The sequence below is a fragment of the Phyllobates terribilis genome, unplaced genomic scaffold (genome assembly GCF_046119375.1).
Source record: "Phyllobates terribilis strain yellow unplaced genomic scaffold, ASM4611937v1 Scaffold_6__1_contigs__length_29720123, whole genome shotgun sequence".
NCBI classification, from domain to species: Eukaryota; Metazoa; Chordata; class Amphibia; order Anura; family Dendrobatidae; genus Phyllobates; species Phyllobates terribilis.
Genome location: NW_027362766.1, coordinates 27458148 through 27484199, shown reverse-complemented (window position 1 = coordinate 27484199; position 26052 = coordinate 27458148). Strand labels below are relative to the sequence as shown.

Here is a 26052-nt window from a genome sequence, read left to right as displayed (position 1 = left end):
ATTTACAGGCTGGACTTACTGTTATGTTCTGCTACCAAAGCTAAGGAAAGAGAGGAGATCTGTCCCTACTATAAGACTCAGCTGAATCCCTACGATGTAACAGGGAACCTGATCCTGCGATCAGACCTGCTAAAGTCCTAATCTAGTCTGTACGGAGACCTATAGATTTGGGGAGGGAATCCCTACAAGTACTAAGGACTGGGAGGAATATGGGACACCTCCTAACAGAAATAGCAGCAGACAGACGAACAAACAAAATAGATAGAACCTAGAGGTCCGTAGACCAAGCAAACTAACAGAGTTAGATACAGAGCACAGGCTAGCTAGAAAGTAGATATACAATGAAGTCCAGCAAAGCCAGAAGGGCGGAGCAGGATTAAATAGGCCAACAAGGTCATGTGACCAGCAAAGGAAAAAAAACCTAACAGCAAGGTTCTAACAATAACAAGTCCGGTCTTATGTATCTTGTCAAACACGTGGATCGCCATCTCCCTATCCTCTGAACTTCCGTTTCTGACAGTCCTGCTCTTGCTGCTTCCGTGGCCACGCCTATGCGGAATGAGTGTGTCCCGTAATCTTTGGGGTGGTTCCCTGCCGATGTTATGCATTTATTAAATATAGCTTGGAACTGGTATCTTGATAATGGCATTCCATCAATGTGTGATAGGAAGAAATTACTTTGTGATCTGATGGTTAGATATGTTTTTACTACTGTTACCCAACTCAGTGTACCGTTTGTGGGTTGTAGAAGTACCCAAGCGCCCCTGCCCGCTGGAACCGTTTTCGATTTGTGTATGCGTAGACGTATTGCATTATTGGCTATGACTACGTCCTGGTGTAATAAGCCTCCACTGGTGGTAATTTTGGATTGAGGGACTAATTCGCTTATGCATAGCGCCCCGAAGAAGGCGATCGCAAATGCAGTAGACAGTAGTGTTGCTTCAAATTGTGAGTGTCATGTTAATGGTGTTAGGGATATGATGTGAGAAATCAGTTTTAGTGACACGGGACGGGACGTCTACACTCCTGACTTGGCTGACCCCTTTTCCACCCTTTTATGGATTGTCTGATGATGAACCTTTGTCACATCTCCCCAATTCAGTAGTTGGAAATGAAATGCTACTCCGGTCAGACACCGCTGCCCTGACGCCCCTGATATGCCCCTCATAATTAGCTGGTGGAGAAATTCTATGGTGACTTGTGATCTGGCTTGTTCACATTGGTCAACCCGTCTGCCTGCTACTAGTCGTGTCCACTCTTCCCTTGCCTTACCGTATGCTTGCCACGTCGACGGGGCAACTGACGCTCTGATTAATGGCATCAACTATTCGCCACTAGATCCCATAGGGAAGGTGGGCAACTGTTGCCCGATGGGTGGGCGTTGTGGAAGAGCTCTGTGAAAATCTGCCAATTGAATTGTTATAAAGCGTTAGCAGCAGCTTTAGACCCCTCAGCATAGTGGCTAGCCCAGACCCATACATTGTGTTTTAGGCACAGGAATGCTAGCCTGGGTAGTAGGCCTAGCACTGGGGGAGACGATGATGCCATCTTATTAATGCAGTGCGCTAGGCTGGTGTTTTTTGTTATGAAGCGTATATTTTTGCAAGCCAGGCGCGCGCCCCATATTTCTATTGCTACCACTATTGGGAAGAAAAATTAATTTCAGGGCTAGATGCAGCTAAAAATTATTATTAATTTAAAAGCTGGTGGAGCTTGGTATAGATGGACTAACACAATGAGTCCCACACACTGCTAGAAGGCCAAATATTTTTTCAGAGCTAGATGCAGATAAAAATTATTTTTCATTTGCAACCTGATGGAGGTCAGTATAGATGGACTAATAGACCAAGTCCCACACACAGCTAGAAGTCCAAATATTTTTTGGGAGCTAGATGCAGAAAAAAATTATATTCAGTTTGCAACCTGATGGAGGTCAATATAGATGGACTAATAGAACAAGTCCTACACACAGCTAGAAGGCCAAATATTTTTTCAGAGCTAGATGCAGATAAAAATTATTTTTCATTTGCAACCTGATGGAGGTCAGTATAGATGGACTAATAGACCAAGTCCCACACACAGCTAGAAGTCCAAATATTTTTTGGGAGCTAGATGCAGAAAAAAATTATATTCAGTTTGCAACCTGATGGAGGTCAGTACAGATGAACTAATAGAACAAGTCCCACACACTGCTAGAAGGCCAAATATTTTTTCAGAGCTGGATGCAGATAAAAATTATTTTTAATTTGCAACCTGATGGAGGTCAGTATAGATGGACTAATAGACCAAGTCCCACACACAGCTAGAAGCCCAAATATATTTTCAGAGGTAGATGCAGAAAAAAATTATTTTTAATTTGCAACCTGATGGAGGTCAGTATAGATGGACTAATAGAACAAGTCCCACACACTGCTAGAAGGCCAAATATTTTTTCAGAGGTAGATGCAGAAAAAAATTATATTCAGTTTGCAACCTGATGGAGGTCAGTATAGATGGACTAATAGAGGAAGTCCCACACACTGCTAGAAGGCCAAATATTTTTTCAGAGCTAGATGCAGAAAAAAATTATATTCAATTTGCAACCTGATGGAGGTCAGTATAGATGGACTAATAGAATGATGCTATGCCCAAAAGATTTTAATGTTATGTTTTGCTACCAGAGCTAAGGAAAGAGAGGAGATCGGTCCCTACGATAGAACTCAGCTTAATCCCTACGATGTAACAGGGGACCTGATCCTGCGATCAGACCTGCTAAAGTCCTAAGCTAGTCTGTACGGAGACCTATAGATGTGGGCAAGGAATCCCTACAAGTACTAAGGACTGGGAGGAAAATGGGACACCTCCTAACAGAAATAGTAGCAGACAGACGAACAAACAAAATATATAGAACATAGAGGTCCGTAGACCAAGCAAACTAACAGAGTTAGATACAGAGCACAGGCTAGCTAGAAAGTAGTTATACAATGAAGTCCAGCAAAGCCAGAAGGGCGGAGCAGGATTAAATAGGCCAACAAGGTCATGTGACCAGCAAAGGAAAAAACCTAAGAGCAAGGTTCTAACAGTACCCCCCCTTCTAAGAGGATCCTCCGGATCCCCTAGGACCAGGCTTATCAGGAAATCTCCTGTGAAACGCTCTGATAAGTCTGGACGCGGAAACATCATCCGACGTCACCCAAGAGTTATCCTCGGGTCCGAAACCTTTCCAGGCCACAAGATACTGCAAACTACCTCTATACCATCTAGAGTTAAGGATGCGAGAAATTTCATATTCCCCGTCCTCCACCACCGGAGGAACAGAGGCAGAGGCGTCACAATCCGATACAACAGCTTTTTTCAACAGAGAGACATGAAATACCGGATTAATTCTCCAGGAGGTAGGAACCTCCAACCTAACAGCAGATTGGTTGACAACCTGAAGCACCTTAAAGGGCCCTACAAACTTGGGACCCAATTTCTTAGAAGGAATCCTCAACCGCAGATTCCTAGAGGACAACCAAACCATGTCACCAACAGCGAACAAAACCTCCTGTCGTTTCCTATCAAAGTAGTCCTTAGATTTTCTGTTGGCCTCCTGAAGATTACCACGCACATCCGTCCAAACTCTCTTCAAATCACCGGAAAAATTCTCCTCCTCAGGCACGGCAGATCCCAACTTGGAGAACGACCCAAACGACGGATGTCTTCCAGAACAACAAAAAAAAGGCGAACAACCAGCAGAAGAAGATGTATGATTGTTCAGAGCAAATTCAGCAAGTGGCAGAAACTCAGACCACCCCTCTTGATTGTCTGCCACAAAACAACGCAAGAACTGCTCAACATCCTGGTTTTTCCTTTCTGTCTGGCCATTAGATTCAGGATGATATCCGGACGAGAACGACAAATGAACTCCCAACCTGTCACAAAAGGCACGCCAAAAACGAGCCACGAACTGAGGACCCCTATCAGAAACAATGTCAGTAGGAACGCCATGAAGTCTGACAATTTCCTTGACAAAGGCCTTAGCGAGAGTTTTAGCGCAGGGCAGTTTGACGAAGGGAACCAAGTGACACATCTTGCTAAAACGGTCCACGACCACCCAGATGACAGTAAAACCCTCAGAGGGGGGAAGGTCAGTTATAAAGTCCATAGCCAAATGTGTCCAAGGAGCACTGGGAACCTCCAAAGGACAAAGCAACCCCGCAGCAGGAGTATGTGAGGACTTAGATCTAGCACATATAGTACATTGACGCACCCACTTAATGACTTCCTTCTGCCATCCAGGCCACCAAAAACTGCGACCCACCAGTCTCTTGGTCTCAGAGATTCCGGGATGACCTGCCAACCGAGATTCGTGACACTCAACAAACAAATCTCTCCTAAAGGTCCCAGGCACAAACAACCTCCCATGAGGAGTGTTAGATGGGGCATTCTCCTGTGCTTTAAGAATCTCATCTTCCAAAACGGAGTCCAAAGCAGCTATCACAACACCTTCTTGTAAAATGTTCTCCTCTTTCTCAGCACCGACTATGGGAGAAAAACTGCGAGACAAGGCATCCGCCTTAACATTCTTAGTACCAGGGATGTAAGTAACGGAGAAATTAAACCGCGAGAAAAACAGTGCCCACCTAGCCTGACGGGCATTCAGGCGCTTGGCAGCATCAAGATATATCAGATTTTTATGATCCGTAAGAACCTGAACGGGAAATTCCGCACCTTCCAAGAAGTGGCGCCAGTGTTCAAATGCGAGTTTAATAGCCAATAATTCCCGATTACCAATATCGTAATTCAGTTCAGTCTCCGAAATTTTTTTTGAAAAAAAGGCACAGGGATGTAATCCATCCCCTTTATCCTGAGACAATACTGCGCCAACCCCCACAGAGGAAGCATCAACCTCAACCAAAAACGGCTTAGTCACATCAGGCTGCATAAGGATGGGAGCAGAGGTGAACCTCTCCTTGAGATACACAAAAGCTTCAATGGCCTCAGAAGACCACTGAACCACATCAGCACCTTTCCTGGTGAGATCGGTCAGAGGTTTGACAATACTAGAAAATTTTTTTATGAATTTTCTGTAATAATTGGCGAAACCTAAAAACCTTTGTATCGATTTCAAACCAATAGGCCTAGGCCATTCCTGTACAGCTTGAACTTTAACCGGGTCCATCTCAAAACCATCGCTGGAGATAATGTAACCCAAAAAACTAATTCTCTGTACAGCGAACTCACATTTCTCCAGCTTAGCAAAAAGCGAATTGTCCATTAATAACTGTAATACCTCACGTACGCTCCGCCAATGAGACTCCAGATCCGGCGAATAAATCAAAATGTCATCCAAATAAACAACCACATTTTTGCCGATCAAAGGTCTAAGGATGTCATTAATAAGATTCTGAAAAAATGCAGGAGCATTAGTAAGACCAAAAGGCATAACCAGATTCTCAAAATGACCCACAGGAGTGTAAAAAGCAGTCTTCCATTCGTCACCCTCCTTCATGCGCAACAGATTGTATGCCCCCTTAAGGTCAATTTTAGAGAACCACTTGGCCCCCATTAACTGGTTAAACAGATCAGGAATCAATGGCAGTGGGTAAGGATTGCGTACAGTAATTTTGTTAATCTCACGAAAATCCAGACAAGGACGTAAACCGCCGTCCTTTTTTTTTACAAAAAAAAATCCAACCGCCACAGGAGACTTAGAGGGCTTAATGTGACCGGCGGCCAAACTTGTCTGTATGTATTCCTCCAAAGCCTTCCTCTCAGGAATAGTAAGATTAAATAAACGACTTTTAGGAAGAGTCGCTCCAGGGACAAATTCAATAGAACAATCATAGTCTCTATGGGGAGGCAAAACCTGCGATTCCTTCTCAGAAAAAACTCTCCAAAAATCCTGAATAGGAACAGGCAATTCTCCCCTATCCAAAGCTGCAATACGCCCGTTACAACACTTGTCATAACATTTATGGCTCCAGGATTTAATTTCACTGGTAGACCAATCCAGTACAGGATTGTGAAATTTTAACCAGGGCAATCCCAACACCACCGGAGAAGGCAAGTTATTCAAAACTACCAAATCCAATTTCTCATGGTGAACACCATTAATAGTGAGGGGAAATTCACAGACCTTGAGAGTAACATTCTTCAAAGGGGAACCATCCACAGAAACCACAGCAATGGGGGATGACAAAGGTTCGGGTTTTAAATTGAGTTTTTTCAAGAATCCCCCATCAATTACATTCAGAGTAGACCCACAATCGACAAACACCCGAAATTCCATTAATTTTTCCTGAGCAATAGTGGAAGCAGCTAAAAATACACCCTTGGAATTTAAACAGGCAATACGGGCATGACTGACCATTTTTTTTTTCTTTCTTCATACGAAGCTCACAGCCTTTAATCAAATGACCAGATTTTCCGCAATAGAAACACAAGCCTTCAGAAAATCTACGGTCTTTTTCTTGAGAGCGAGGTGCCACCGATCCAATCTCCATCGGTTCACCACTGTTAGTACACACATTCTCATAACCAGAAACTGACATAGCAGAGGATTTGCTCTCATTAACCCTTGCACGCAGTCTCCTATCCACCCGTATAGCTAATTGCATAGCCTGTTGCAAATCTTCAGGTGTAGGATAAGCAATTAGCAGGTCTTTAACCCTTTCATTGAGCCCAGCAAGAAATAGACTTTTCAGAGCAGAATCGTTCCACCCTGTTAGAGTAGACCAACGACGGAAATGAGTACAATATTTTTCCACATTACCTGATCCCTGTTTCAAACGTCTCAACTCAGTCTCAGCTGATGAGACACGGTCAGGATCATCATATAATAGTCCCAAAGCAGAAAAAAAACTATCCACTGATCTGAAGCATGTATCACTAGGTTTCAAAGAAAAGGCCCACTCCTGAGGCTCTTTGCGCAAAAGTGACATTATGAACCCTATGCGCTGGGATTCATCCCCAGAGGACTTGGGTCTCAAACGAAAATACAATAAGCAAGCATTTTTAAATGAAAAAAATTCTCGGTGTTCACCAAAAAATAAATCCGGCAAACATACCTTAGGCTCCAAGAAATGTGCTCCAGGACAGTTACTCACGTGCTGACGGAGCTCGGCCACCTCCAGAGAGAGTCCCTGCAGGCTATGAGCCAAATCCTGAACCGACACCATGATGGAACAGAAAAATCTTTCCTTAGAGAATTTGCAGGCTGGACTTACTGTTATGTTCTGCTACCAGAGCTAAGGAAAGAGAGGAGATCTGTACCTACGATAGAACTCAGCTTAATCCCTACGATGTAACAGGGGACCTGATCCTGCGATCAGAACTGCTAAAGTCCTAAGCTAGTCTGTATGGAGACCTATAGATGTGGGGAAGGAATCCCTACAAGTACTAAGGACTGGGAGGAAAATGGGACACCTCCTAACAGAAATAGTAGCAGACAGACGAACAAACAAAATATATAGAACATAGAGGTCCGTAGACCAAGCAAACTAACAGAGTTAGATACAGAGCACAGGCTAGCTAGAAAGTAGTTATACAATGAAGTCCAGCAAAGCCAGAAGGGCGGAGCAGGATTAAATAGGCCAACAAGGTCATGTGACCAGCAAAGGAAAAAACCTAAGAGCAAGGTTCTAACATTTACTTCACTAGGTGCAGTAAAAAAATTGGTATTCTATACACAGGTGGTATATCTTGCAACACAGATAGGCTACTCCACTGACTAACACACTCTGCAATAGGCCAAAAAGGATTAGCTTTGCTAGATTCAGCCAAATGCTGTGAAAAAAACTTGCACAGCACTGGCACAGACCTGCCTGGCAAAAACTGATAGGAACTGATGTAACCTAGTCCTGAAAAGGACTGCAATTACAATTAGTCTTTACTCCCACAATCTATCTATTTAAGAGCACAGACCTGCCTGATAAAAGTCGTAGGAAATGCTGTAACCTAGTCCTGAAAAGGACTGCAATTACAATTAGTCTTTACTCCCACAATCTATCTATTTAAGAGCACAGGCCTGCCTGATAAAAGTCGTAGGAAATGCTGTAACCTAGTCCTTAAAAGGACTGCAATCACAACTATTCCCTACTCCCAAGCTATCTGTATATTTGTGCGAAAATTGGCTTGAAATTAACAAGGTATAGCGCACACAGCAACAGCGGTGCCGTCTAACACGCAGCTGCAGCAGTGAGAAAATGGTGGCGACGGGGAAAATGGCTTGGTCTTATAGGGCAAGGACATGTGACATACACTGCCAATGACACATGCCCTTGCTTGTGTGAAAAAAGCACTTTGCTCCGTGTGTGCGCTGCTGATAGGCTGACAGATTGCACCTCCCCACTGTAAATGCGGGAAGGAGAAAAAAAAATGGAGATCTTCATTGTTCCTGCAGAGATCCATCCCCTGCCCCTCCCCCCACCCCGCTGTACACTCAAACTGCGTATTAACATTAATTTTCATCATTACTGAGAAAAAATCCAGTTATGATTTTGGTGCACGAACAGTTATCGAACATAACCTCGAACAGCCGAATTTTTCTCAAATCGTTCGTGTTCACCGAACGGCTCGAACACCGCCCAAAACAGCTCGAATTTGAGATTGGCGAACAGTTCGAGTAGAACAACGCTCATCTCTACATGCGATATGAAGTGACAATATTATGCAAAGGGATATTCTAATTCATATTTGCAATATTAAAATTACAATACAATTTTGATGAATAAAGAATAATAATTATTAATCTAAAGTGGCAGTGCAAAGCAAATACTCAATCTCCATATTTTAGAGATAAATATTAGAATAAAGTGACAGTGCAGCACAAGTGCACACTCGTATTTTAGAAATAAATATTGAAATAAAGTAGCAGTGCAAAACAAATACACAATGTCCATATTTTGAAAATAAATATTAAAATAAAGTGACAGGTGCAAAACAGAGATGCAGTCTCCATATTATGGAAAGGAAAAACAGTGTAAGGAGACACACATAAAAAGCACACATGCCCCTCATTCGGCACGCCTCCCGAGGAAGCTAAAGCGAAACGTGCGCGTCGGGGCAGGAAGCAGGAGCATCTATAGGTATGGGATTTTATGGATGATTTATTGTAAATCCACTTTTCATGCGTTGATATTAATGTGTGGCATTCCACCTTTATCGGAGGACTCACTTGGACAATAGGCATATCAGTTAGAGGGGAATCACATATAGTATTTGGCTGTGTTATTCTATGTGCTTGATGCACGAGAACACTGCTGTGTCCCTGCATCTGATGTGTGGTTGTATGTGATTTGCCTTTATATGTGGAACACATTGGTTAACCTATGTATATCTTTGCTCTTCATATATCATTTTATTCTTTTGATTGATCAAATTATGTTGAAACTTTATTGATTATATTTATAAAGAACATCGTAGTGGATTTTCCTCGATGTAATAACTCAATCCTTTTATCAATCAAATTTTATGAAATATTTTCTATTATGAAATCTTTATGAAGGACAATGTAAGCTTGATTTTGTACAGTTTATTCATCCTGTATCCCTTTAATGTTAAAAGCTCCTATTATGTCTTCTCTGGATTGGTACCTTTCCCTTTTATCTTTTTATTTTTATTTTTATATATGTTTCAAATAAAATATTTATTTTAATATTTTGTTGTTACTCCTTTTTTGCTGGGTGATTATCATACACCTTTGTAAAAATTTGTGTATAAGATTGTTATTGGGAGTACTGGTACTTTTTTGTACATACGGACTACCTGTGTGAAAACTTGTTATTTACTGTTATCCTAACAGATCGTCCTTAATATGGATTTTAAAGCCAAGGAAACCTCTTGGTTGGCTAAAGCTACTGATATTTTCAGGAAAGGTACCAATCCTGAGTCACGTTATGTTTCATACTCCAGTCAGGAGAGTCTCAAAAAATATAAGAATTTACTTTATAGAAAGACTAAGTTGTGGTGGACATCTTTACAAAATTACCGGGACCAGAAAATTATCCCGAGAGGCTTGAGAATTCAAAAATATCCAACGTTTGACCTTGATGATGAAACGCTTATTCAGAGGTGGATTAATGCCGCTAATGTATGTTCTCTGGAGTTTATTCAAATTATAATAGATAAAAATGAGAAAATGATTGGGGTCACTGAGGATGAAACTGAAATCCTTCAAAAGAAATTACAACAAGTGATGACAGCCGGGTGTTTTCAGGAGACACTAAATAATTTGGACAAGGATTTTGAAAAATGGGAGAAAAATATCAGTATGGACAAACATAAAAAATATGAACGGGATATTAATGATTTTCAAAGCGGTATAATCTTCAGATGGCAAGTGAGGAAAAGCATGAAGAAGAAAGATTTACCTAGAAGTGTGTCTAGCCAATCCTTGTCTTCTTATCATGATGATTTGAGTTCAGGAACCGATTCTGAAACTGGACCTAAGATAAGACAATTTCAAAAGAAGAGGCCTAACACCAGAAATTACTGTAAAAATTATCGTGATGATTCTTTGAAGGTAATAAATTTGTCTTCTCATCCTATAACAGAAACTCAAATGTCAGTCTTAAAGAGGGGCTTAACATTTTCTCCCTCATTTCATTTAGATACATTCACGGCCATAAAAGACATACATTTATTTGCTCGTAAACTAATTTTGAAGAAGCTTCATCACAGATCAGATATTTTTGATATGTTCCCCTCTACGGAAGAACAGGAGGCTTTGGCTACCTTGCAATCATTGGCCGATGAAAGTTCCACAGATGGAAGCCACTTTCCCACACATCTGGTAGGTCAATCCAAAAAATTTCCTGCTCTTTCTCTTGTACCGGCCGTGGAAATTTTCACTAAAATGGTCTCACGTGATGTTGAAAAATTGGCTCATGAGTCTAGATCCCAGTCTAATCTCTGTTTCAGAGAAAGGAAAGCAATAGAAGAAATGAAGGAGTGGCATGATGTGGTCTTCAAAATGGCTGACAAAGGTGGAAATGTAGTGGTGTGGCCTAACTCAATGTATGAGAAACAGGCCAATAAATTACTTAGTGATCGCAAACGTTACAAACAGTTGACTTATAATCCCACCACTGTTTTCCATTCTGAACTTTTGAGCACTTTGTTGTCGGCCTTTGAGGACCACATCATCCCAAAAAAACTTCTTGATCTATATAAAAGCATGAGTCCCAGATTAGCTACTTTATATCTAATCCCTAAAGTGCATAAAAATGTACTGGATCCTCCTGGTAGACCTATTGTCTCTGGAAATGAAAGCCTATGTGAGACTATATGCAAAATTGTGGATCATTATCTTAAACCGCTTGTTTCCGAATTGCCATCTTTTGTTAAAGATACTACCATGGTCTTGCGCCGTCTTAACAATATACATCTAAACGAGAATATGCTAATTGTGACGGCTGATGTGGAGGCTTTATATACCTCCTTAAGGCACAGTGATGGCCTCATGGAGGCTTCCTGGTTTCTTCGATCTAGTAATATTGACCCTTCCCTGGTAAAATTAATTTTGACTCTATTGGAATTGATACTAACACATAATGTGTTCACCTTTAACGGAAAAACTTATTTACAATTACAGGGGACCGCCATGGGGGCATCCTGTGGCCCGTCTTATGCTAATCTATTTATGGGATTTTGGGAACGTCAATTATTGCAAGAAGGGGCAAGACCTGGCATTGATAAAATCCATAATTGGCTTACAATAAAGGAAAGCACTTAGCGCATAGATTGGCCAATATATGTGTGCCCAACAACCATCGTCAAGGCGTCTTTCATTGTTGGGTCCCTGTCCTTCTCTGTCACCTCTCTTGGGCTGAAATGCAAGCCTAAAATTTATGGTCAGGACTGAACCAGCTCATTACTTAACCCTTTTAACCCCGAGGGTGGTTTGCACGTTAATGACCAGGCCAATTTTTACAAATCTGACCACTGTCACTTTATGAGGTAATACCTGTTGAACGCTTCAACGGATCCCGCTGATTCTGAGAATGTTTTTTCGTGCCATATTGTACTTCATGATTGTGGTAAAATTTCTTCCATATCACTTGCATTTATTTGTGAAAAAAATCAGAAATTTGGCAAAAATTTTGAAAATTTAGCAATTTTTAAAATTTGAATTTTTATGCCCGTAAATCAGAGAGACATTTTACACAAAATAGTTAATAAATAACATTTCCCACATGTCTACTTTACATCTGCACAATTTTGGAACCAATTTTCTTTTTATTAGGGATCTATAAGGGTTAAAAGTTGACCAGCGATTTCTCATTTTTACAACAAAATTTACAAAAACATTTTTTTAGGGACCACATCACATTTGAAGTGACTTTGAAGGGCCTTTACATTGACTTTTTGAATGTAAAATTTGCTTGAATAATTAGCAGACGCCATGTTGCATTTGGAGAGCCCTTGATGTGCCTAAACAGTGGAAACCCCCCCACAAGTGACACCATTTTGGAAACTTGACCCCTCAGGGAACTTATCTAGATTTGTGGTGAGCACCTTGAACCCATAGGTGCTTCACAGAAGTTTTTAAGATGGAGCAGTGAAAATAAAATTTTCACATTTTTCCCACAAAATTTTTTTCAGACTCCCAGTTTAGCATTTTCATAAGGGTAACAGGAGAAATTGCACCATGCAACTTGTGCAATTTCTCCTGAGTAAGCCAATACCCCATATGTGGGGGAAAACCACTGCTTGGGTGCACGGCAGGGTTCGGAAGGGAAGGAGCACCATTTGACTTATTGAATGTAAAATTTGCTTGAATAGTTAGCATGTTGCTTTTGGAGAGCCCCAGTTGTGCCTAAACAGTGGAAACCCCCCCCCCTCCCACACGTGACACCATTTTGGAAACTAGACCCCTCAGGGAACTTATCTAGATGTGTGGTGAGCACCCTGAACCCCAGGTGCTTCACAGAAGTTTATAACATGGAGCCGTGAAAATAAAAAAAATCAAACTTGTTCCACAAAAATTATGTTTTAGCCCTAAATTTTTTCTTTTTACAAGGGTAAGAGGAGAAAATTAAACTTAAAAACTGTTGTGCAATTACTCCAATACCCCATATGTGGGGAAAATACACTGGGCGCATGGCAGGGTTCAGAAGGGAAGGAGCATTGTGTGACTTTTTGAGCGCAAAATTGGCTGGAATTGAGAGCAGATGCCATGTCGCGTTTGGAGAGCCCCCCTGCATATATAGTGTAAACCCCCCACAAGTGACCCCATTTTGGAAACTAGACCCCTCAAGGATTTTATCAAGGGGTATAGTGTACATTTTGAACCCAGTGGTATGACAGAATTTGATAACATTAGGTCATCATATTAAATAAGTAGTCATTAGTTTTGAGCGCAAGTGCTCACTACTTGAATTTGCATCGGGTACTCGGGTATGCACCATATATCACGGGTGCTCGAGTGACATGTTTGAGTTCGATGCCCTTCCCACTTGTGCATGGCAGGCTATTCCAGCAATGGTTTTTTTTGGCCACAAAGCATGAGCATGTCACTCTAACACCAGTGATACTAAGTACATACCTGAGCACCCAATGCAAACTCAAGTAGCGAGCACTTGCGCTCAACACTGGTCGCCATATCATCATCATTTTTTTTTCTTTACTTTTGAAAAAATCCCAACCCTAACCCTAGCCCAACCCTAACCCTACCCCAACCCTAACCCTAGCCCAACACTAGCAAAACCCTAACCCCAACCCTAATACAACCCCAACACTAGCCCAACCCCAACCCTAGCACAACCCTAACCCTAGCCCAACCCTAACCCCCCTAGCCCAACCCTAACCCTAGCACAACTCCAACCCTACGCCAACCCTAACCCTAGCCCAACTCCTAACCCTAGCACAAACCTAACCCTAGCACAACCCTAACTCTAGCCCAACCCTAACCCTAGCCCAACCCTAGCCCTAGCCCAACCCTAACCCTAGCCCAACCCTAACCCCCCTAGCCCAACCTTAACCCTAGCACAATCCCAACCCTAGCCCAACCCTAACCCTAGCCCAATCCTAATGCTAGCCCACCCCTAACCCTAGAACAAACCTAACCCTAGCACAACCCTAAGCCTAGCACAACCCTAACATTTATTTTTTACGCCGTTCCTCATGCGGTATAAGTGATTAGACGACTTTTTTCTTAGGGGGCGATTACAGCGATACCAGATTCATATCGGGTTTTTATGACTGACAGCTGTCACACACTAAAAGATGCTTTTTTTTGCAAAGACTAGTTTTTGCATCGCCATATTTTGAGAGCTATAACTTTTCCATATTTTGGCCGACAAAGTCATGTAAGGCCTTGTTCTTTGCAGGACAAGTTGGTGTTTTTATTGGTACTATTTTTGGGCACATTATATTTTTTGATCGCTTTCTATTCCGATTTTTGGGAGGCAGAATAAACAAAAAACAATTCCGGAATTCTAATATCTATTCCACATGTGGTAAAATTGATAATGCAGCGTTATTTTTTGGGTCAGTACGTTTACAGTGGTACCACATTTATATTGTTTTTCTATGTTTTGGCACTTTTACACAATAAAAACTATTTTCTAGAAAAAAAAACAATTTTGTATCGCTTTATTCTGAGACTAGACATACTGACTAGACATTTGTGGCCTCACTCAATGAAAATGAATTCAGCGTTGCCGGACACATTTAGTCAGAATGTGGTCAGAAGTATACAATTCTCATACTTGTGCTGACATGACGGTCCACTCTTGCTACCGGCAAGGGAGAATCCTAAAAGTGTGTAGTGCATGCGCTGTGAGAATTCAGAAGCCTGCAGTCACATAGAGTGACTGTAGACTTTCATCTCAAACCTGGACAAACCCTTTAATATAATATAATGAAGCCCTGTAGCATGCCAATCCTAACAGTGTATGATATCCTCACTGTCAGGATTCAGTTCTGCTTGCGGGCTCCAGCAGTCATCGCTTGGCCTCTTCACTCATATGTGATTTTCATACTTATGGTCAAGTGACAAAGAGCTTTTTTTCATGTTTCTCTCATTTTTTCACTGAACATTGAGAGAATTAGGGAGAGCAGTTCATCGACACATGAATAAGTGTGCCAATCGCATATGTGCTTGGGGGGGAGAATGGAGAATGGACAAACTGAATTCTTGCCCCGGGTGCCAGAAAACCTAGATACACCTCTGAGAGGAAGCGACAGAGATTCCGGAAGGTAGGAGGTGGTTTTCAGGGCTCATGTACAGCTGCAATAGACCATTGACCCGGCCACAGGACAAGGCGCCTGCAAGTCAGCTAGTTCATTTCTGGAGTAAATTCTTTCTACAGTGTCCATTTTAGGACATGATCAGATATCAAACATCAGAATGATGTCAGTTTGAGGCTAAATACCCTGTTGGATAAGTGACTTTTACAACTGTAATAATAATAATAAAAAAATAAATAAATCACTTTTTGGTGATGGGACTTGAACCCAAAATACCATGTCCAGACACCAGTGGACTAACCACTAAGCTATAAACTCAGTTGAAGAAACCTAGGAGTTTTATTTGGTTATATGATTTTCAGTGTAAACCTGATTGAAACTCATTGGGACTTAAGCACAGACTGCAAGCAAGCCAAATTCAAATGATTTTTGATTTTGATGTGTGAGACTGATGTGTTACTTTCTTCAAACATCAGAATCAGAATCACAATATAATTCATTATTACTTCACTGGATAGCTCAATGGTAAAGCATCAGCCTTTAAAGCTACAGAGTCAAGGTTCAAATCCCAATAGAGAAAGGAATATTGTCTTTTTTAATTATGCCTATTTAGCACACAAGCTACAAGGGAGTTTTACTTTTAATATCTTACATTCTGATTGTCATCCCAACGTGTTAAGAGTTTCAGACACGCTGTCTATTTGCATGGTATATTACATAGCCAAAGTAAATTGGGAAGCACTAATTTACTACATATCTATTTCCAAGTGACTGTACATTTGCAGAATTTCTTAAAGGGGTCTAATGAAAAAAATTCTTTATTGTCAAATTTGTCAATTTTTATTTCTATCCACCCAAGAACTTGCTGCAAACTCCCAATTACTTTTGCTATGTAATTATTATTATATATCACTACCTAAATAATCAAAAATGAACCTACAGTTTAATGGTAAGGCACCTGTGTCACACATAGTTTTGGTTTGAAAGGATAATAATAATAGTAGTAATAATAATAGTACTAATAATAATTAATAATAAAAAGTTCATGTCCTTGCCCTATAAGACCAAGCCATTTTCCCCGTCGCCACCATTTTCTCACTGCTGCAGCTGCGTGTTAGACGGCACCGCTGTTGCTGTGTGCGCTATACCTTGTTAATTTCAAACCAATTTTCGCACAAATCTACAGATAGCTTGGGAGTAGGGAATAGTTGTGATTGCAGTCCTTTTAAGGACTAGGTTACAGCATTTCCTATGACTTTTATCAGGCAGGTCTGTGCTCTTAAATAGATAGATTGTGGGAGTAAAGACTAATTGTAATTGGAGTCCTTTTCAGGACTAGGTTACATCAGTTCCTATCAGTTTTTGCCAGGCAGGTCTGTGCCAGTGCTGTGCAAGTTTTTTTCACAGCATTTGGCTGAATCTAGCAAAGCTAATTCTTTTTGGCCTATTGCAGAGTGTGTTAGTCAGTGGAGTAGCCTATCTGTGTTGCAAGATATACCACCTGTGTATAGAATACCAATTTTTTTACTGCACCTAGTGAAGTAAAATCTTTTGGGCATAGCATCATTCTATTAGTCCATCTATACTGACCTCCATCAGGTTGCTAATTGAATATAATTTTTTTCTGCATCTAGCTCTGAAAAAATATTGGGCTTCTAGCTGTGTGTGGGACTTGTTGTATTAGTCCATCTATACTGACCTCCATCAGGTTGCAAACTGAATATATTTTTTTCTGCATCTACCTCTGAAAAAATATTGGGCTTCTAGCTGTGTGTGGGACTTGTTCTATTAATCCATCTATACAGACCTCCATCAGGTTGCAAACTGAATATATTTTTTTCTGCATCTACCTCTGAAAAAATATTGGGCTTCTAGCTGTGTGTGGGACTTGTTGTATTAGTTCATCTATACTGACCTCCATCAGGTTGCAAATTAAAAATAATTTTTATCTGCATCTAGCTCTGAAAAAATATTTGGCCTTCTAGCAGTGTGTGGGACTTTCTCTATTAGTCAATCTATACTGACCTCCATCAGGTTGCAAATTAAAAATAATTTTTATCTGCATCTAGCTCTGAAAAAATATTTGGGCTTCTAGCTGTGTGTGGGACTTGTTATATTAATCCATCTATACAGACCTCCATCAGGTTGCAAACTGAATATAATTTTTATCTGCATCTAGCTCTGAAAAAATATTTGGCCTTCTAGCAGTGTGTGGGACTTTCTCTATTAGTCCATCTATACTGACCTCCATCAGGTTGCAAATTAAAAATAATTTTTATCTGCATCTACAGTACCTCTGAAAAAATATTTGGCCTTCTAGCAGTGTGTGGGACTTTCTCTATTAATCCATCTATACTGACCTCCATCAGGTTGCAAACTGAATATAATTTTTGTCTGCATCTAGCTCTGAAAAAATATTTGGCCTTCTAGCAGTGTGTGGGACTTTCTCTATTAGTCCATCTATACTGACCTCCATCAGGTTGCAAACTGAATATATTTTTTTCTGCATCTACCTCTGAAAAAATATTGGGCTTCTAGCTGTGTGTGGGACTTGTTCTATTAATCCATCTATACAGACCTCCATCAGGTTGCAAACTGAATAAAAATTTTTTCTGCATCTACCTCTGAAAAAATATTTGGGCTTCTAGCTGTGTGTGGGACTTGTTCTATTAGTCCATCTATACTGACCTCCATCAGGTTGCAAATTGAATATAATTTTTTTCTGCATCTAACCCAGCCAATAGTTTTGGCCTAATACCACAGTTTGTCCACTCAGCTCTGCTCGGTTCCCATCCATTGTTTTTTTGTGCAAACAACTCCAGAGTTGTGAATTAGTTAACCACCAAAATGAGTGGAAAAAGGCCTGCTGCTGGTGGAAAGGGGAATAGGCATGTTGGGAAGGGGAAAAAAGGTTGTGTCCGTGGGGTAGGTGTTAAAGCAACAGTAACATCTGCAGAAGAAAGACCATCTTCCAGCCAAACTAAAATGTCTACTTCTTTTAGCGGACAATGTGATAAGATCCCTTTCTTACGGCCACGCCAATCGCTACAAATTCCAGATGAGGCACAAAAACAGCAGGTGCTTCAACGGATATCAAGTGCTCCTTTAAGTGGGCTCTCCTCCACATCAACTTCAACATCACAAATACTCCAGTCCTCAAAGATGTCACCCCAATCGCACTTGCTTCCTCACAGCTCCCAAATCTCCAGCTGCCCGTCTGAGTATGAGGTAGAACAGATGGTTGAGTCTGCAGAGCTGTTTACTCATACTATAGCCTGGGAATCAGAGGTCGACTCCAGCGCTTCTGTGAATCCAGACGAGGAAATGATCTGCACTGATGCCCAGAATCTTTATGAGTCGGATCCAGGACCAGACGCAGAAGGTTCTGACCATAATGTAGACCCTCATTCCCAAACTGTAACTCCTGTTGGTGGAGACAATGAGGAAGACGATGATAAGACTCAAATACCTGATTGGAGCGACAACTTTAGTTTTTTGTCAGGGCAGGAACAGGTTGGCTCTGAGGACGACGGGTGTGATAACGCACACGGTGATGATGATGAGGTTGGAGATCCCACTTACTGTCAACCCACAGTCAGCCAAGAGATGAGGTCAGCAGAGGAGGTGGAGGAAGATGCTAGTGACGACGAGGTCAGGTTGCGCCTTCCTGGACAGAGACGTAGTACTGGAAGCACGTCAACAACTGCATCCTCAAACACAACTCTGCCTCTCACCACAAGTCGTGGTGGCTCTTCAGGTCGCATGGGTGCTAAGCCTTGCATAGCCTGGGCATTTTTTGAGATCGATAAAGATGACCCAACTCGTGTTATCTGTAACATTTGTCAGCAAAAGCTAAGTAGAGGCCAAAAAATACATAGTTTGAGTACTTCATGCATGAACCGGCACATGGACATGAAGCATAAGTTGCAGTGGGAAGCTCAGTGTGCTACAATGCGGCCTAGCCGGCCGGGCCAACCACCGTCTGCCATATCTTGTGCATCCACGGCCTCTTCATCCTCTGTGACTGGGGGGACAGCAGTCACACCTGTTTTGGGGCGCAGACCTGCCACCTCTTTACCCGCAACAGCCAGCGTGATTGGCAGGTCATCATTTTCTTTGGAGGTGGTAACACCAGCTGGTGTTGAGCGCTGTCCGACATCGATAGCACCACCTTTGGATCAAGGCAACCTAACATGTCCGCCTGCATCTTCCTCACAGACCGGCAGTTTGCCGGGGACACCCTTATCAACCCCGTCTAAGCACAATAGCCAGCCCTCGGTCCCTCAGATGTGGACAAGTAAAAGACCATTTCCTCCTAGCCATAAGAAAGCTAAGAGGTTGAATTTCACCATCTGCAAGCTCTTGGCTACAGAAATGCTGCCTTTCCGCCTGGTGAACACAGAGGATTTTCGAGACCTTATGTCCGTCGCAGTGCCCCAGTACCAGATGCCCAGTCGGCACTACTTCTCAAAGAAAGGTGTGCCTGCGCTCCACCAGCATGTCGCACACAACATCACCGCTTCTTTGAGAAACTCTGTGTGTGACAGGGTGCATTTCACCACAGACACTTGGACGAGTAGGCATGGACAGGGGCGTTACATGTCGCTGACTGGGCACTGGGTAACTATGGTGACAGCATGACAAGGGGCTGCTGTCCAAGTCTTGCCGTCCCCACGAGTTGTGCGTCAATCCTCTTTATGTCAAAGTTCCTCCACTGCATCTGCCTCCTCAACCTCCTCTCGGTCTTCCACCTGCACCCAAAGCCTGTCTGGTCATGCCACAAGCTTTCTAACTGCGCAGAAGGGATCCTGCACACCTCCTTACTATGCTGGCAGTAGGGCTCAACGTCATCAGGCGGTTTTTACATTGAAATGTCTGGGAAATGTGAGTCACACAGCTGAGGAGTTGTGGTCAGCTTTGGAGAACCAATTTCATGAATGGTTGTCTCCACTGGACCTGAAACCAGGGAAGGCCGTGTGCGACAATGCTGCAAACCTGGGTGCGGCCCTTCGCCGGGGCAATGTCACACACGTGCCTTGTATGGCTCACGTGTTGAACCTGGTTGTCCAGCAATTTTTAGCCCACTATCCCAGACTAGATGGCCTTCTGCAGAGGGCACGGTCGCTGTGTGCTCACTTCCGCCGTTCGCATCCCGCAGCTCAGCGAATTACATCTCTACAGAAGTCGTTGGGCCTGCCACTTCACCGGCTAAAATGCGATGTGCCTACCCGGTGGAATTCAACTCTGCACATGTTGCAGCGACTGTGGCAGCACCGACAAGCCCTGGTGCAATACGTTCTGACGTATAGCCTGGGCCAACGAGATCCAGAGGTGGGGCAAATCACGCTGGAGGAGTGGTCTCAGATCAGGGACCTATGCACCCTTCTGCACAGTTTTGAAATGGCGACGAAGATGTTTAGTGCTGACGATGCCATTATCAGCATGACTATTCCGGTGATTTACATGCTGGAGCACATGTTAAACAGAATTCGGAGTCAGGTGGTGGCACAAGAGGAGGTGGAGGAAGTAGAGGAGGAGGAGTTGTATGCGGAAGGGCTAACATCTGCAAGGTCCAGACGGTCGGCAGCACCAAGGCGGCAGGCATGTGAGGGTGGGGGAGATGGTTTTACCAGGGCGCATGGTAGCAGCCAAACTAGTGAGGAAGGTGCAGGAGCCCAGGAAGAAGTGGAGGACGAACTGATGGAAGACTCATCAGATGAGGGAGACCTTGATCACATTTCTGTTGTGCGAGGTTGGGGGGAGAGGACAGAGGAAGGAAGCATGATTGTTACCTCGCCACCAACACAACAGGGACTTGGTGCTCCTGGATGCGCAACACACATGAGTGCCTTCTTGCTGCACTACCTGCAACATGACCCTCGAATTGTGAGAATTAGAAATAATCCTGACTACTGGGTTGCCACACTGTTAGATCCCCGGTACAAAAGTAAATTTGCAGAAATTATTCCTGCCATAGAAAGGGATGCACGCATGCAGGAGTATCAGCAGAGACTGTTGCAGAATCTTACATGTGCTCTTCCACAAAATACCAGTGGTGCACGTAGTGAATCTCACAGTTCCAACTTGCCAACCGTGGGACCGTCAAGTGTTCAGCACTCAAACCGTAACAGAACCACAGTATCTGCTGGTAACATCAATTTTGCGGAATCATTTCACCACTTTTTTAGCCCATCCTTTGCAAGGCCACAGGAGACAAGAAGTCTGACACATAGTCAACACCTAGAGACGATGGTACAGGAGTATCTCCAAGTAAACATTGAAGCCATGACTGTGTCACTGGACCCTTGCTCTTTTTGGGCTTCCAATCTGGATAAATGGCCGGAGCTAGCCACTTACGCCTTGGAGACCTTGTCATGCCCCGCAGCCAGCGTTCTGTCTGAACGTGTGCTCAGCGCTGCTGGTGGTGTGCTGACAGATAAGCGCACGCGGCTCTCCACTGATAATGTAGACAGACTCACGTTCATAAAGATGAACAAATCATGGATCCGAAACGACTTTTCTACCCCTGTGTCATCCTGGGGAGAGTAAAAGCTTGATGATTGGTTAAAATCACCCTACCAACCATTTTAAGCTTTCAAATTACTAATCATGTTTATCTGTATCTTGGCTGGAAAATAATTTGGGCTTTGTAGCAGTGTGCAGCACTGATTCTATTAGGCCATCTATAATAAGCTCCACCAGATTTAAAATTACTAATCATGTTTATCTGTATCTTGACTGGAAAATAATTTGGGCTTTGTAGCAGTGTGCAGCACTGATCCTATTAGGCCATCTATACTAAAGCTTCACCAGATTTAAAATTAATAATAATTTTTAGCTGCATCTAGCCCGGAAAATAATTTTGGGGCTCCGAGATGCGCAAGACACATAAGTGCCTTCTTGCTGCACTACCTGCAGCATGACCCTCATATTGTCAGAATTCGAAGTAATCATGACTACTGGGTTGCCACACTCTTAGATCCCCCAAACTTTTCGATCAACCTTTTCATTTTAATAAAGACCAAAAAAATGGTCATTTTTGAAATTATAAGCATTAGCAGGTTGTTAGAAACTGAAATCAAACAGTTTTCAACTCAAAACTTTATTCTAGGTGATGTTACATTTTCACATAGGACCCCTTGTTCGAAAGGAGCTTCTGAACTCTCTTGTCCATTGAATTTGTCAGGTTTTGGATGGTTTCTGCTTCAATTGTTTTGCATGAGGACAGAATACCCTCCCAGAGCTGTTGCTTAGATGTGAACTGCCTCCCGCCATCATAGACACTCCTTTTAATGATGCTCCAAAGGTTCTGAATGGGGTAGAGGTCAGTGGAGCATGGGGGTCACACCATAAGTTTGTCCCCTTTTATGCCCATATCAGCCAGAGATACAGATGTTTTATGTGCAGCATGAGATGGTGCATTATCATGCAAAAAAATGATCTTGCTGTGAAATACACGGTTCTTCTTCTTGAACCATGGCAGGAAGTGCTGTTTGAGAAAATCCACATACATTATGGAGTTCATCTTTAGCACCTTCAGGGATCCTAAAGGGGCCGACAATCTCTCTCCCCATGATTCCAGCCCAAAACATTACTCCACCTCCTCCTTGTTGGCGCTGTAGCCGTGTTTGCATGGGGTGTCCATCAACCAGCCATCCTCCACTGCATCCATCTGGACCATCGAGCGCTGCACGGCACTCATCCGTGAACAAAACAGTTTTGAAATGAGTCTTCATGTAATGTTTGGCCCACTGGAGCCATTTCTGCTTGTGTGAAGTGGATAGAGGAGGTCGACAGGATGGCGTATGCACAGCTGCAAACCTCTGAAGGACCCTGCATCTTGTTGTTCGGGGGACGTTGGAGGCACAAGCAGCTTCAAAAACTTGTCTGCTGCTATGACAAGGCTTTTTTGCCTCTGCTCTTTCAACCTGACGTAATTGCCTGTAGGAAAGAGTCCTCAATTTGCCCTTATCAGCACGCACACGTGTGCACTGTGAATTAGCTACATACTTCTTGATTGCCAAGACACTTCATCCTGATCATCGCACAATGTTGATTGTAGTCATGCCTTGACCTAAACACTCCACAATTTGTTGCTTCTCAGCAGCCGTCACATCCTTTTTCTTTCCCATTTTGGCAGAAAATGTAGGCTGCTTAATAATGTGAGCCAGCCTTCTTAAGTAGTCTTGCCTTTCATTGGACACACCTGCCAAACTAATTAGCACAGGTGTCTGCAATTGCTTACAGTGATATAAAGAGCCCTGACACACGTCACCATCAATGAGTTTAACTGACAAACAAACAAATTCTTCCCTTATCACTCCTAAACACTTTTTGCATAATAATTTGGAACACAGTGTACATGTGCTTTTCCACAAAACACCAGTGGTTCACGTAGTGAATCTTACAGTTCTAACTTGCCAACCATGGTCTGTATGGAGTTGTTCAATAAAGGGCCCAAAATTAAGATAACATAGATGGGAGAGGTCTCTATGAATAGGAATTCCTAAGTATTTGATACCCTGTGAGGGCCAGGCAAAGGGAAAGTTGGACTGGATGGAATCCTATATGGATTTGGGGAGGGAGACATCGAGGGCCTCAGACTTCGCTGCATTGATTTTAAAATTTGACCATGTAACAAAGTGATCTATTTCAGCCATAACAGCATGGATGGATATATGTGATTGAGTGATATATACTAGGACATCATCTGCAAATAGAGAGCACTTGTACTCGGTGCCTCCCACCTCAATCTACCTAATATTGGGGTTATGGCGAATTGATGAGAGCAGGTGCTCCGTCACTAGGATGTATAAGAGAGGGGACAGAGAACATCCCTGCCTTGTCCCATTGGTGATTGTGAAAGGTGATGAAAATGTTCTGACGCGCCCCCTGGGCCTTGGGACACCCGGAGCCGGACCCTTTTTGGTGGATGCTGGTGGTTGTAGTCTCCGTGGCGGCAACCCAGTTCCGGGGCTCAGGGCGGTCAAACCAGTGGCGGAACTATTTATGTAGTTTTGATGTTTAAATGTCCGACTACGCCACCCGTGGATTGCGGTCAGAGTGAACCGCCGCTCCAGGGCAGACCGCTGAGGCTGGTGTTGTGGGTGCAGCAGAGCGTAGCATAACTCCCCACGGGAGGAGTATAGCCTCAGGGCAGTGTATGCGGAGGATGGGGGTGATGGTGCAGGGCAGCAGCAGTAATGACACGGAGTCAGTGATGCAGTCCAGGGCCTTTACTCACAGTTCTTATTATCCAGACCACGTCTGCAGGTAACGGCTGCCCACGTCGTACTGTGCTCACCAGGTGAGGGGCTCAGACAACTCCCAGATAACTTTGGAGTGCTTCACAGGACCCCCTTTGTGTGTCCTTTGTCTGGCCTTTCTTACCAACCCTTCTGTCCGGCTGCCTCGGGCCTCCTCTTGGTAAACTTGGCGCCAGTTTCCCTGACCCTATGTGGTGCCTTCCTAGCGGGTGTAGCGAGGGGCTGCGCCACATAAAATGTCACAGCCTCCTGTTTCTAGCTGAGGGTCGTTTCCTGCCTCCACTAGTTTCGGGGACCGGTCTCCCCCTTTGGCCTGACCCCTCCACGCAGGTGGATTCGGGCGTGCGGTGGCGACTCGCCCGTCCGCACCCCTGAGATCCCTTCGTTCCTCGTTCCTGGAGCCTTCTCCTCTCCTCTTCCTTCCTTCTCCCTCTTCCAGGCCTGGGCCTCTGTTACTAGGCCCGCCTCCGGAGCAGAGCTCATGCAGAGTCCCTGCTCCCTTCCACTTCTGCTCAGACTTCTCTGCACTGAACTAAGATGGTGCCCACCTTTTATACTCCCTTCTCAATGCACCCAGGAGCTGCTTCCTCCCTGCTCCTGCACTACAGGGTTCCCCTTCCTCAGTGTTCCCTCCCCCCACTCCAGCCAGGGACAGGGACTGTCGTGCCCATCTCAGGGGCATATTGGTCGCCCTGCCCCACGGCAATGTGGTGTAATGCATGCAGGTGTCGGGTCCTGATCCACACTACATCCTTACCTGAGAGTGAGATATCACACCTCTGGGTGAGGTGCAATACCTCTGTAGCAACCGAGCCCTCAGGGTGCTACAGTTCCATTTATCTTCAGCCTAGGTGACGTATTGCGATACAGGGCCGTGATTTTGGCTATAAAAGGGTCCCCTAGACCCCTACTCCAAGCTTTTTAAGAGAATCATATATGGCGTGCCAGGAGACTCTATGGAATGCTTTCTCAGCATCCAACAAGAGTATTTAATTACAAATTTTTAACTGCATCTAGCCCAGGAAATACTTTGTGCCTAGTAGCAGGGTCTGCTAGTCAGCGGATTATCCCGGCTGTTAAGCAAGCTACACCACCTGTAGTTTGGACACTTCATTTTTTCAAAGGAAATGCTTCGGGACCACGGGATACTCAGTGAAGAGCATCAGGAGGCACCCCAAGGCATAGGGGCTCGGACTGGCAGTAGGATGCCTTGCGGTGGACAGCCGAGCTTGATCCTTATAAAAGCTTTTTAACTGCAGCAGCTTTAGTGGACGCTACTGGAGCTGGAATTACGCGGCTGCTGGCATGAGACTTGCCCTCCAATAGATCCTTGTAAATGGATTTAAAGTGTATTTATTCAAATTAGAGAGACAATTTAAATTAAAAAGCTTAGAGCTGCCTCCACCACAGGGGGGCTCGCTCGACCCACCAGCGGACAGGCACCAGTATTGGGAGAGGGGGGCTGTCCGTCAGGGTTCACCGCGGCTCTGGCACAAACCCGGTGACACGGAGGTGGCACGGGCAGGAGCGGACTGAACGTGTCGGCTTCTCACTTTTTGGATTTTAGAAGGGCATGACATGCCTATATCTGTGTCTCCCCCTCCTTTTACTCCTCCACCTCTTTTCTTTT

At 43.6% G+C, this 26052-nt stretch overlaps 1 protein-coding gene across 2 annotated transcripts in view; it reads right to left on the bottom strand.

Annotated features, from left to right (window-relative positions):
• LOC141152761 (uncharacterized) overlaps positions 1 to 26052 on the bottom strand; it is a 486446-nt gene that overhangs the window by 424266 nt on the left and 36128 nt on the right. Inside the window, exon 2 of one of the 2 annotated variants that reach the window (XM_073637450.1) lies at positions 10335 to 10409. The exons of the other annotated variant lie outside the window; for it this stretch is intronic. The gene's annotated coding sequence lies outside the window, so the exon portion shown is untranslated. The remainder of the gene's footprint in view (positions 1 to 10334; positions 10410 to 26052) is intronic. 2 annotated transcript variants of the gene reach the window in all.